Source organism: Dendrobates tinctorius, unplaced genomic scaffold (genome assembly GCF_039654945.1).
Source record: "Dendrobates tinctorius isolate UK_male_01 unplaced genomic scaffold, ASM3965494v1 ptg000143l, whole genome shotgun sequence".
Lineage (NCBI taxonomy): Eukaryota > Metazoa > Chordata > Amphibia > Anura > Dendrobatidae > Dendrobates > Dendrobates tinctorius.
In genome coordinates, this window is record NW_027361810.1 from 10,559,475 (window position 1) to 10,572,848 (window position 13,374).

General features: G+C 41.0%; 1 long non-coding RNA gene and 2 other non-coding genes across 4 annotated transcripts; all 3 read right to left on the reverse strand.

Moving 5' to 3' along the window:
- Positions 1-434: 434 nt before the first annotated feature.
- Positions 435-2,754, reverse strand: LOC141049231 (uncharacterized). Of its 2 annotated transcripts, XR_012220297.1 has the most exons (5): positions 2,606-2,754; positions 1,961-2,081; positions 1,658-1,753; positions 1,236-1,288; positions 435-683 (listed from the first exon to the last, which is right to left on the reverse strand). It is a non-coding gene; the product is annotated as an uncharacterized lncRNA (long non-coding RNA). The 2 variants fall into 2 exon arrangements; XR_012220296.1 differs by having other exon boundaries at positions 1,961-2,741.
- LOC141049449 (small nucleolar RNA SNORD89) lies at positions 753-860 on the reverse strand. The gene has a single exon (XR_012220354.1). It is a non-coding gene; the product is annotated as a small nucleolar RNA SNORD89 (small nucleolar RNA).
- LOC141049448 (small nucleolar RNA SNORD89) lies at positions 1,485-1,597 on the reverse strand. The gene has a single exon (XR_012220353.1). It is a non-coding gene; the product is annotated as a small nucleolar RNA SNORD89 (small nucleolar RNA).
- Positions 2,755-13,374: the final 10,620 nt, after the last annotated feature.

Here is a 13,374-nt window from a genome sequence, read left to right on the forward strand (position 1 = left end):
GACCTGCGGTTGCACATGTGCACTGTTTCTCCTTTCTAACGCGAATAATAAAAGTGCCCTATTTTGGCAATTGGTGCAGATCCTGGTACTTGGAATCCCACCAATCTGCAAGTTATCACCTATTCTATGAATAAGTGATTACAATTAACCCCTTTAAGAGCACACACCTTGAGCATAGACAGCGCTATAGTTGAGGAAACTTGTCTTCAGACCACCGACTGGATGCTCAGTCATTACTGCCTGGATGACCAGCGATCACAGATGTCTATAAAGGCAAGCATGAGCCCCGTAGAATGCCAGCTGTGGCTCCATGAGCACATACTTGATGACAGACTCCTGTTAACTTTGCCTCTCACCACTACTAGAGGGAGCTCAATGCATACAATTATCTAAAGCCTCCCACTATAGAAAAAAGTTCCAGAACAGGCAACTAGTTAGAAATATAAAAGTATTTTATTCACATTACAAAGAAAGGCATATACAAGGTTATGAGCCATATTTATGCTTCACCTTCCCATTTTTTAGGGGCCATTGCCGAGGGTTTGTAGCCCTTGTCTTAATGCACTTTGTAGACAAATTAGACTGCCATTTGGGAAATCCACACGGACTCTGGACACCAGGACTCCTCCTGCCGGTCTCCCATGATTCTCCTTACCTGGATAAGCTGCTTTATCAGCCCCGTCCTGTTGGAGAGAAGATACATTAGCATCACAAATGCAGTACAGATGAACAAGTGAAGCCGTTTGGGCCAAGCTGAGGTCAGTTTGATTTCGCTTCAAGGGTTTTTGTCATTATGCCCCTCACAGAGCGCTACTCAGGGGGACACTGTAATTCGGCCTTTTATGTCATCATTCCTCAGCCTTCATTCAGTTTTATATAATTGAAATTTAAACATTGCAGAACAAGACATGAACTTTTACAACTCGCCAGGTATTCTGTGTATACAGCTCCTATGCAGATCAATGCAATGCCATGGTTACATGCAATACTTTATCATTTTCTGTAGGTTACAAAAAAAGGAGCAGATGAAGACTAGCAGCACATGATTGCAGGATCAGACAACTCAGGGTTATTTTTGTAATCTGTGTGTCTGTGGTTACTGGTTTGCATAGGAGTTGTAGATTATTTTTGTCTGATACGCCATGTTTCATCAATTGCCCCAGGTCAAAACATCCCTTTAAATACACCCACCACTGACTATACCAAAACGCACGATTAATGAAGGGCAGTGTTACCTTTGTTCTCAGACTTTGTGGAAGGGACGCTCCAGTGATCCGCGCACAGATATCTGTTGAGAGTAAGCCAGGAAATAATCATATACCGAGACCCCCACACACAGGTGACTGAGTCCTATATAAGAGGAGAAATCTATCATCTATGTCCTATGCAGGAAGACATCAAGCTGCTTCCATTACCTCCACAGATGGAAACATTTACCCCAAGATGCCTCCACCTGCTCTAGCAGGAGGTCCAGCCCTGAGACAGCAGAGGTCAGCTATGTATTCGCTTCAGGAGGATTTGTCATGGCGTCTCCCACAGAGAGTCAACTGCCCAGGATGACGCTGCAATTCGGCCTTTTTGGTCATCATTCCCCAATGCTGCCCCAGGGTTTGGCTTTTTCCCCAGACATCACTAAATCCATGTAGGAGATGCTCACCCATGAGTGTCTGCAGTCAGGCATCTTGTAAAACAGTCAGGGACAACAATTCCTACCCTGATATACGGCCTAGGATGGTGGCACATAGAGGTGATGCTGGGTGACAATGCAGGAAAAAAAAGGTTGAGAACAATAAAAAAAAGTGTCAACACTGCACAAGACTCAACTACAAATATTAGAGGATGGGGATCAAACTAAATCCCAGGACGGCAGACTGTCATTGTGTGCAAGGATTAGCGGGTTATGGTAGGGGCACCATGCTTGACGAGATCTGGCAGAGCCCAGCAATAGTAGATCACTCACCAAGATCGATAAATTCTAGTTCCAAGTCATCCTTGTGACGACTGTCTGGTCACATCCCATAGAGAAGTATAAATATCCTCATTGTCATCTCCTTCCTCATCTCCAGAGGCAGAACGTCGTCCTGCACAAGCAAAAACGTTACTGGTAATAGGCATTTACACCCAAAATCCACCATGAATAGAAGTAGGTCCATGAATGTAGCCCCCCCACCAACAACTGCCTGCCCCAACTTCTGTTCTCCAGTCGCCATCACCTGCCCTCCCATCCGCCACCGCCTACACGTCCTGCAGCCTCCACCATCGCCTGCCGATCCTCACCCGCCTGCCCGTCCTCCAGCCCCCCATCCGCAACCCCCAGCCCCAACTTCCCATCCTCCAACCCCACGATCCACTGCTGCCCTATCCTCCACCACTAGCCCCATCCCCTATTCACCACAGCCTGCCTGGGTCTACCAGCCCCATCCGCCATAGAGTGTCCCAGCCCTGATTTCCTGACCTCAGCCCCCCATCTGCCGCTGTTTCCCTGGTTGTGCACACACTTCTCCCACCATACTCCACCATGCCCGATCAGCTCAGAGTTTAGCCGCCAACCCTCCCCCTCGGTGGCTCTGTCGCCCTCACAGTCCTTGTCCGCTCCCGATCTCACCCATCCTCCTTCTCCCCGCTGCACACAAAACTCCTCCTCCGGCACAAAGAAGTTTTGGCGCTGAACGGATGTGACGTCACTGCGCATATCCACTTCCGCTTCCTCGAGAGGCGCGGAGCAGTGACGTCACTTCCGGCCTGTGTTTGCCTTTTGCTCCTTTGCTCATTTATTAGCCGATTCTTTGCCCACAATAAAGATGGCGTCTGCGCGGCATCACTGAGGGCGGATAAACGGCAGAGATCACTGAGCTAAGAGCTCCCTGGTGGTGACCGACAGCCGAGCTCCGGCTACAACCGCCGGGATCACACTAAAACTATTCTCCCTATTGATTTAACATTTTAAGAAAAAGCGTTCGTTTTTTTAATGTAAGAAAAAGTGCTGAAAACGTCAAATGTTCCCCAAGATGGGAGCAATAAAGGTACAGGGCCCAAAGAACAGCGCGCCCTCCACAGCGCCATCCACAGGAAAGGGAGGGAAAAAACGAGAACTCAAAAAAAAAATTGGTTTCAGTGTTTAAGGGGTTAACACCAAAAAACGATACAGTCCTTATGGGGTTAAAAGGCGCTGAGCCCCCAATCTCTGATCTGTGGGGTTATAACGCACCAGCAGAGGGCGCCCTGCGCCTGCGCACTCCGCATCTGAGCCTCTCCGTCTCCTACAGTCAGACATGATGGAGGCTTGTGCCGGGTTCTCCGGTCACAGGCGATATTTTTTTGTCCCTTTTTATTTTTTCTTACAAAGGGCACACACTTGTGCCTTTTTACGTGGCAGAGCTCAAATATGACCCTCACATGGCGTTACCCACCGCTACACCCTGCTCCATTAGGTGAAAGCAAACGAGACAAAGAATGATTCCCCTCCATGTAACAGGACGCAGAAAACCAACAAGAAAAAAAACCGCCTCAACCTCCAACGGGCCAGATCTCCGGAGTTCAAGTCGTAAATTAAAAAAAAAACTAATGAAATTGGACAGAGATCAGTGACCGGAAGGAAAATTAATAAAGAGAGTGGACGACTTCAATCATAAAGAAAGCCCGGCTCAATTGGCATGGTTATTTGTGGAGAGCGTCCGATATAAGTGCACAATTACCGTCTACAAGTATATCCAAGGTCACCACGAGACCTCAGAGGACAAATGATATATACGAGCGAAGAGCAATCAGACAAATGAAGCAACATGTACACCTGATTCACAGCTCACCACATACACGGCATACAGTGCAGGATTATAGTAGTTATATTCTTGTACATAGGGGGCAGTATTATAGTAGTTATATTCTTGTACATAGGAGCAGTATTATAGTAGTTATATTCTTGTACATAGGGGCAGTATTATAGTAGTTATATTCTTGTACATAGGAACAGTATTATAGTAGTTATATTCTTGTACATAGGGAGCAGTATTATAGTAGTTATATTCTTGTACATAGGGGCAGTATTATAGTAGTTATATTCTTGTACATAGGAACAGTATTATAGTAGTTATATTCTTGTACATAGGGGCAGTATTATAGTAGTTATATTCTTGTACATAGGGAGCAGTATTATAGTAGTTATATTCTTGTACATAGGGGCAGTGTTATAGTAGTTATATTCTTGTACATAGGGGCAGTATTATAGTAGTTATATTCTTGTACATAGGGGCAGTGTTATAGTAGTTATATTCTTGTACATAGGAGCAGTATTATAGTAGTTATATTCTTGTACATAGGGAGCAGTATTATAGTAGTTATATTCTTGTACATAGGGGCAGTATTATAGTAGTTATATTCTTGTACATAGGGGCAGTATTATAGTAGTTATATTCTTGTACATAGGAGCAGTATTATAGTAGTTATATTCTTGTACATAGGGGCAGTATTATAGTAGTTATATTCTTGTACATAGGGGCAGTATTATAGTAGTTATATTCTTGTACATGGGAGCAGTATTATAGTAGTTATATTCTTGTACATAGGGGCAGTATTATAGTAGTTATATTCTTGTACATAGGGGCAGTATTATAGTAGTTATATTCTTGTACATAGGAGCAGTATTATAGTAGTTATATTCTTGTACATAGGAGCAGTATTATAGTAGTTATATTCTTGTACATAGGGGCAGTATTATAGTAGTTATATTCTTGTACATAGGAGCAGTATTATAGTAGTTATATTCTTGTACATAGGGAGCAGTATTATAGTAGTTATATTCTTGTACATAGGGAGCAGTATTATAGTAGTTATATTCTTGTACATAGGGGCAGTGTTATAGTAGTTATATTCTTGTACATAGGGGCAGTATTATAGTAGTTATATTCTTGTACATAGGGGCAGTATTATAGTAGTTATATTCTTGTACATAGGAGCAGTATTATAGTAGTTATATTCTTGTACATAGGGAGCAGTATTATAGTAGTTATATTCTTGTACATAGGGGCAGTGTTATAGTAGTTATATTCTTGTACATAGGGGCAGTATTATAGTAGTTATATTCTTGTACATAGGGGCAGTGTTATAGTAGTTATATTCTTGTACATAGGAGCAGTATTATAGTAGTTATATTCTTGTACATAGGGAGCAGTATTATAGTAGTTATATTCTTGTACATAGGGGCAGTATTATAGTAGTTATATTCTTGTACATAGGAGCAGTGTTATAGTAGTTATATTCTTGTACATAGGGAGCAGTATTATAGTAGTTATATTCTTGTACATAGGGGCAGTATTATAGTAGTTATATTCTTGTACATAGGGAGCAGTATTATAGTAGTTATATTCTTAGAATCATAGAATCGTAGAGTTGGAAGGGACCTCCTGGGCCATCTGGTCCAACCCCCTGCTCAAAGCAGGATTCGCTAAATCATCCCAGTCAGATGTCTGTCCAGCCTCTGTTTGAAGACTTCCATTGAAGGAGAACTCACCACTTCTCGTGGCAGCCTATTCCACTCATTGATCACTCTAACTGTCAAAAAGTTTTTTCTAATATCTAATCTGTGTCTCCTCCCATTCAGTTTCATCCCATTGCTTCTAGTCTTTCCTTGTGCAAATGAGAATAAAGTTGATCCTTCTACAATGTGACAGCCCTTGAGATATTTGTAGACAGCTATTAAGTCTCCTCTCAGTCTTCTCTTTTGCAAACTAAACATTCCCAAATTCTGCAACCTTTCCTCATAAGACAGGGTTTGCAGACCGGTCACCATTCTGGTCGCTCTTTTCTGAACTTGCTCCAGTTTGTTGATGTCTTTTTTAAAATGTGGTGCCCAAAACTGGACACAATATTCCAGATGAGGTCTGACCAAAGAGGAGTAGAGGGAAATAATGACTTCACGTGATCTAGACTGTATGCTTCTGTTAATACATCCTAGAATTGCATTTGCCTTTTTTGCTGCTGCATCACACTGTTGACTCATATTCAGTCTGTGATCTATTAGTATACCCAAGTCTTTTTCACATGTGCTGTCACTTAGCCCTATTCCTCCCATTCTATATATGCTTTTTTCATTTTTATTGCCCAGATGTAGTACTTTGCATTTCTCCCTGTTAAAAACCACTCTGTTAGTTGCTGCCCACTTCTCCAGTTTATTTAAATCTTTTTGAATCCTCTCTCTCTCTTCTCTAGTATTAGCTATCCCTCCTAGCTTTGTGTCATCAGCAAATTTAATCAGTTTACCCTCAATTCCTTCATCTAAATCGTTGATAAAGATGTTGAACAATACAGGGCCCAGGACAGAGCCCTGTGGTACCCCACTTGAGACATTCTTCCAACTGGATGTGCAGCCATTTACGACCACTCTTTGGGTCCGATCACTAAGCCAGTTATGAATCCACCTAACAGTTGCCTTGTCCATTCCATACTTAGTCATTTTTTCAATAAGGATTGTATGAGAGACTTTGTCAAATGCTTTGCTGAAGTCAAGATATACTATATCTACAGCATTTCCTTGATCCACCCAATCAGTGATACCGTCATAGAAGGAAATTAAGTTAGTCTGACATGACTTATTAGTTACAAACCCATGCTGACTCTGTTTAATCACTTCATTCTTATCCAGGTATTGACATACATGTTGTTTAATAATTTGTTCAAAGATCTTTCCTGGTATAGAAGTCAGACTCACCGGCCTATAGTTGCCTGGGTCCACCTTCTTCCCCTTTTTGAAGATAGGAACAACATTTGCTCTTCTCCAGTCTTCAGGCACTTCTCCTGTTCTCCAAGAATTTTCAAAGATTATGGAGAGGGGTTCAAAAATTTCTTCTGCTATCTCCTTCAGTACTCTGGGGTGTAATTCATCTGGACCTGGAGACTTGAATTTATTTAGGTTAGCTAAGTGTTTCCTCACTATCTTTCTGTTTATAGATATCCTGGATTCTACTATTCCCTTAATAGGACAGTGAATAACAGTTGATGTTACATTTCCTTTCTGAGAGAAAACAGATGCAAAATAGGAATTTAAAAGTTCAGCCTTCTCAATATCCTGTCTTACCATTTCATCATTTTCATCCTGTAAAAATCCTATAGCATCTTTGACTTTTCTTTTACTTTTGACATATCCCCAAAATCCTTTATTATTGCTTTTGACATCTCTTGCAAGCCTCAATTCATTTTCAGCTTTAGAAATCTGATTTGTGCCCTGCAGGTTCTGCAGACAGCATTATATTCTTTAGATATGCCTCCCTCTTTCCATTTTATAAACATTTTTTTCTTCCTTTTTAGCATGTGCTTAAGTTCTGTGTTCATCCATCCTGGTTTCCTTAAATGCTTCCTATTCTTCCCTCTTTTCGGAATTGTTAACAACTGAGCTTTGAGAATTTCATTTTTCAAGATTTCCCATCCTTCCTGGACATTTTTGTCTTTAAGGATATCCAGCCATTGGATCCCTCCAATTCTCTTTCTGAATCCCTTAAAATCTGCCTTTCTGAAATCTAACCTTGACGTCTGAGTCTTCACAGGTCTTCCGCCTCTAGTTATCCAAAATTCTAAAATAGCATGGTCGCTACCTCCTAGGGTCCCAGCCACTTTTACCTCCTCAACCATTTCCTCCCTGTTTATAAGGATTAGATCCAAGGTAGCAATTCCCCTTGTTTTCTCCCTTACCTTTTGGAAGATAAAGTTGTCAGCAAGAGAGGATAAGAATTTCCTTGACCTGTTAGTTTTGCCTGAGAGAGATTCCCAACAAATGTCTGGATAGTTGAAATCTCCCATGACAACTATGTCATATTTTTTGGAGAACTTGGCCATTTGATGCATAAAGAGTTCATCCATATCTTCAGCTTGCACAGGCGGCCTGTAGTAAATGCCTACAATGGTGTCCTTTCCATTGTTCTGTCCTTGTATTCTTACCTAAACAGTTTCCACAGAACTCCCAGTCTCTGAAGCTTCAATCTCTGTGCAGATATACGCGTTTCTAACATACAATGCGACACCTCCTCCTCGTTTATCAAGTCTGTTTCTTGCAAATAAGTTGTATCCTTCTAGTCTTGTATTCCAATCATGTGTATTGTCCCACCAAGTTTCAGTGATTCCAATGACATCATATTTCTTTTCCTGTGTTAGTAGTTCCAATTCTCCTTGTTTGTTGCCCATGCTTTGTGCATTAGTATTGATACATTTTAGTTTGTGATTGGTTTCTCTTTCTCCAATATTTTTATTAATTAGATTCTTTCGTCTTTGTTCTTCCTTTTCACTTCTAATAGCAGAGTTCTCAATAGCATTTGTCAGGTGTATGGCTTTTTCTGGTCTTTTGCTTCCCTTCCCATGTTGTTCTAGTTTAAAGCTCTCCTTACAAGTGTAGCAAGGCGACTTCCAAATACCTGTTTCCAGTCTTCGTAGGGTGCACCCCATCTCTAGCAAGTAGTCCATCGTATAAGTAGTTCACTCCGTGATCCAGAAATCCAAATCGTTGCTGACGGCACCATCGACGTAGCCAGTTGTTCACCTGCAGAATCTTATTCCACCTCCTTGTTCCATAGCCATCCACTGGAAGGATGGAAGAGAAGACCACCTGCGCTCCCAGTTCTTTCACTTTCTTGCCTAAGTCTTCAAAGTCTCTGCAGATGGTTTCCAGGTCGCTTCTTGCGGTGTCATTTGTCCCCACATGTAGTAGCAGGAATGGGTAGTCATCTGTAGGTCTGAAGAGTAGAGTTGAGCGATACCGTCCGATACTTCAAAGTATCGTATCGGATGGTATCGGCCGATCTTTAAAAAAAGTATCGGTATCGCCGATTCCGATACCGGAAGTCCCATTCAAGTCTATGGGACTTCCGGTATCGGAATAAGAAAAACCCTTTCCTGCCCTTGTACAGCCTCTCTGGGGTCTGTACGGGCCTTTCGGGGGGCTGTGCCGGCCTGCCAGGGGGTCTGTGCAGGCTCCGGTGGTCTGTGCCGGCCTGCCGGTGGTCTGTGCAGGCTCCGGGGGGCTGTGCCGGCCTGCCGGGGGGCTGTGCCGGCCTGCCGGGGGGCTGTGCCGGCCTGCCGGGGGGCTGTGCAGGCTCCGGGGGGCTGTGCCGGCCTGCCGGGGGGCTGTGCCGGCCTGCCGGGGGGCTGTGCAGGCTCCGGGGGGCTGTGCAGGCATCGTCCGATGGGACTACAAGTCCCATCGGGCGATGCCTGCTACCATGACAGTGATTGACACATTAGCCAATGATGGGACAGTAGTAGTCCCATCATCCGGCTAATGTGTTAAATGTAAAAAAAAAAAAAAAAAAAAAAAAAAATTACATGCTACATACATACAACATGCATACTACATACATGCTACATTCATACTACATACTACATACATGCTACATTCATACTACATAAATACTACATGCAACATACATACTACATATATACTACATGCATGCTACATACATACTGCATGCTACATACATACCACATATATACTACATACATACTACATGCATGCTACATGCTACATACATAACACATATATACTACATGCATGCTACATACATACTACATGCTACATACTACATATATACTACATGCATGCTACATACTACATGCTACATACATACTACATGCATGCTACATACATACTACATACATACTACATATATACTACATGCATGCTACATACATACTACATGCTACATACTACATGCATGCTACATACATACTACATGCTACATACTACATATATACTACATGCATGCTACATACATACTACATACATACTACATATATACTACATGCATGCTACATACTACATGCTACATACATACTACATATATACTACATTCATACTACATACTACATATATACTACATACATACTACATACATACTACATACATACTACATGCATGCTACATACATACTACATGCATGCTACATACATACCACATACATACTACATGCTACATACATACCACATATATACTACATACATACAATACATTCATACAATACATACATAGACATACAGTACATATAACATAGAGTAACATACTTACCAATACTTGTCACATTGTTCCCCGAAGCCATTGTCTATTCCGGGATAAATATTAACATAACAAACCACAAAAATACTCACCCACGATCCGAAGCAGTCCACGAGTGTGTCCCACGACGATCTTGGGTAGAGAACTGCAGCATCAGATGATGCTGCCGTTCTCTACGGGCTGCAGGAATCCAATGACGGAAGGTAGGTATCCTTCCGCACTGTATTCCTCCGCCACTTAAAAAAAAAAAAGTCCCTAGTCTCACTTTATGCCATTGCTGTGTGGGAAATTCCCACACAGCAATGGCATAAAGTGAGACTAGGGACTTTTTTTTTTTAAGTGGCGGAGGAATACAGTGCGGAAGGATACCTACCTTCCGTCATTGGATTCCTGCAGCCCGTAGAGAACGGCAGCATCATCTGATGCTGCAGTTCTCTACCCAAGATCGTCGTGGGACACACTCGTGGACTGCTTCGGATCGTGGGTGAGTATTTTTGTGGTTTGTTATGTTAATATTTATCCCGGAATAGACAATGGCTTCGGGGAACAATGTGACAAGTATTGGTAAGTATGTTACTCTATGTTATATGTACTGTATGTCTATGTATGTATTGTATGAATGTATTGTATGTATGTAGTATATATGTGGTATGTATGTAGCATGTAGTATGTATGTGGTATGTATGTAGCATGCATGTAGTATGTATGTAGCATGCATGTAGCATGCATGTAGCATGCATGTAGTATGTATGTAGTATGTATGTAGTATGTATGTAGCATGTATGTAGCATGCAGTATGTATGTAGTATATATGTAGTATGTATGTAGTATATATGTAGTATGTAGTATGTATGTAGCATGCATGTAGTATATATGTAGTATGTATGTAGCATGCATGTAGTATGTATGTAGCATGTAGTATATATGTAGCATGCAGCATGTATGTAGTATGTATGTAGTATATATGTAGTATGCATGTAGTATGTATGTAGTATGTATGTAGCATGCAGTATGTATGTAGCATGTATGTAGTATGTATGTAGTATATATGTAGTATGTATGTAGCATGCATGTAGTATGTATGTAGTATGTATGTAGCATGCAGTATGTAGCATGTATGTAGTATGTATGTATGTAGTATGTATGTAGCATGCAGTATGTATGTAGCATGTATGTAGTATGTATGTAGTATATATGTAGTATGTATGTAGTATGTATGTAGTATGTATGTAGTATGTATGTAGCATGCAGTATGTATGTAGCATGTATGTAGTATGTATGTAGTATATATGTAGCATGCATGTAGTATGTATGTAGCATGCATGTAGTATTTTTTTTTTTTTTTTTTTTTTTAACATTTAACACATTAGCCGGATGATGGGACTACTACTGTCCCATCATTGGCTAATGTGTCAATCACTGTCATGGTAGCAGGCATCGCCCGATGGGACTTGTAGTCCCATCGGACGATGCTTGCACAGACCCCCGGACATCAGCACAGCCCCCCGGCAGGCCGGCACAGCCCCCCGGCAGGCCGGTACAGACCCCCACAGGGTGCACAGACCACCGGCAGGCCGGCACAGCCCCCCGGCAGGCCGGTACAGACCCCGGGCAGTCCACACAGCCCCCCGGCAGGCCGGCACAGCCCCCCGGCAGGCCGGCAGAGACCCCCGGAAGGCCCGAAATGACGGCGCATCATGATGCGCACACACCGCGCATCATGATGACGTCAGGCCGTCAATCAACTGAACTTCCGATTCCGATGCCGAATTCCGATATTGAAAAAATATCGGAAGTCGGTATCGGAATTCCGATACAGCAAGTATCGGCCGATACCCGATACTTGCGGTATCGGAATGCTCAACACTACTGAAGAGTCCTGATATCCTGTCACTGTACTGTCTTGTACATAAGGACAGTATTATAGTAGTTATATTCTTGTACATAGGGGCAGTATTATAGTAGTTATATTCTTGTACATAGGAGCAGTATTGTAGTAGTTATATTCTTGTATATAGGGCAGTATTATAGCAGTTATATTCTTGTATATAGGGCAGTATTATAGTAGTTATATTCTTGCACATAGAGGCAGTATTATAGTAGTTATATTCTTGTACATAGGGGCAGTATTATAGCAGTTATATTCTTGTACATAGGGGCAGTATTATAGTAGTTATATTCTTGTACATAGGGGGCAGTATTGTAGTTATATTCTTGTATATAGGGCAGAATTATAGTAGTTATATTCTTGCACATAGAGGCAGTATTATAGTAGTTATATTCTTGTACATAGGAGCAGTATTATAGTAGTTATATTCTTGTACATAGGAGCAGTATTATAGTAGTTATATTCTTGTACATAGGGGCAGTATTATAGTAGGTATATTCTTGTACATAGGGGGCAGTATTATAGCAGTTATATTCTTGTATATAGGGCAGTATTATAGTAGTTATATTCTTGTACATAGGAGCAGTATTATAGTAGTTATATTCTTGTACATAGGGGGCAGTATTATAGCAGTTATATTCTTGTATATAGGGCAGTATTATAGTAGTTATATTCTTGTACATAGGATCAGTATTATAGTAGTTATATTCTTGTATATAGGAGCAGTATTATAGTAGTTATATTCTTGTACATAGGGGGCAGTATTATAGCAGTTATATTCTTGTATATAGGGCAGTATTATAGTAGTTATATTCTTGTACATAGGAGCAGTATTATAGTAGTTATATTCTTGTACATAGGGGGCAGTATTATAGCAGTTATATTCTTGTATATAGGGCAGTATTATAGTAGTTATATTCTTGTACATAGGAGCAGTATTATAGTAGTTATATTCTTGTACATAGGGGGCAGTATTATAGCAGTTATATTCTTGTATATAGGGCAGTATTATAGTAGTTATATTCTTGTACATAGGAGCAGTATTATAGTAGTTATATTCTTGTACATAGGAGCAGTATTATAGTAGTTATATTCTTGTACATAGGGGGCAGTATTATAGCAGTTATATTCTTGTATATAGGGCAGTATTATAGTAGTTATATTCTTGTACATAGGAGCAGTATTATAGTAGTTATATTCTTGTACATAGGAGCAGTATTATAGTAGGTATATTCTTGTACATAGGGGGCAGTATTATAGCAGTTATATTCTTGTATATAGGGCAGTATTATAGTAGTTATATTCTTGTACATAGGAGCAGTATTATAGTAGTTATATTCTTGTACATAGGGGGCAGTATTATAGCAGTTATATTCTTGTACATAGGGGCAGTATTATAGTAGTTATATTCTTGTACATAGGGACAGTATTATAGTAGTTATATTCTTGTATATAG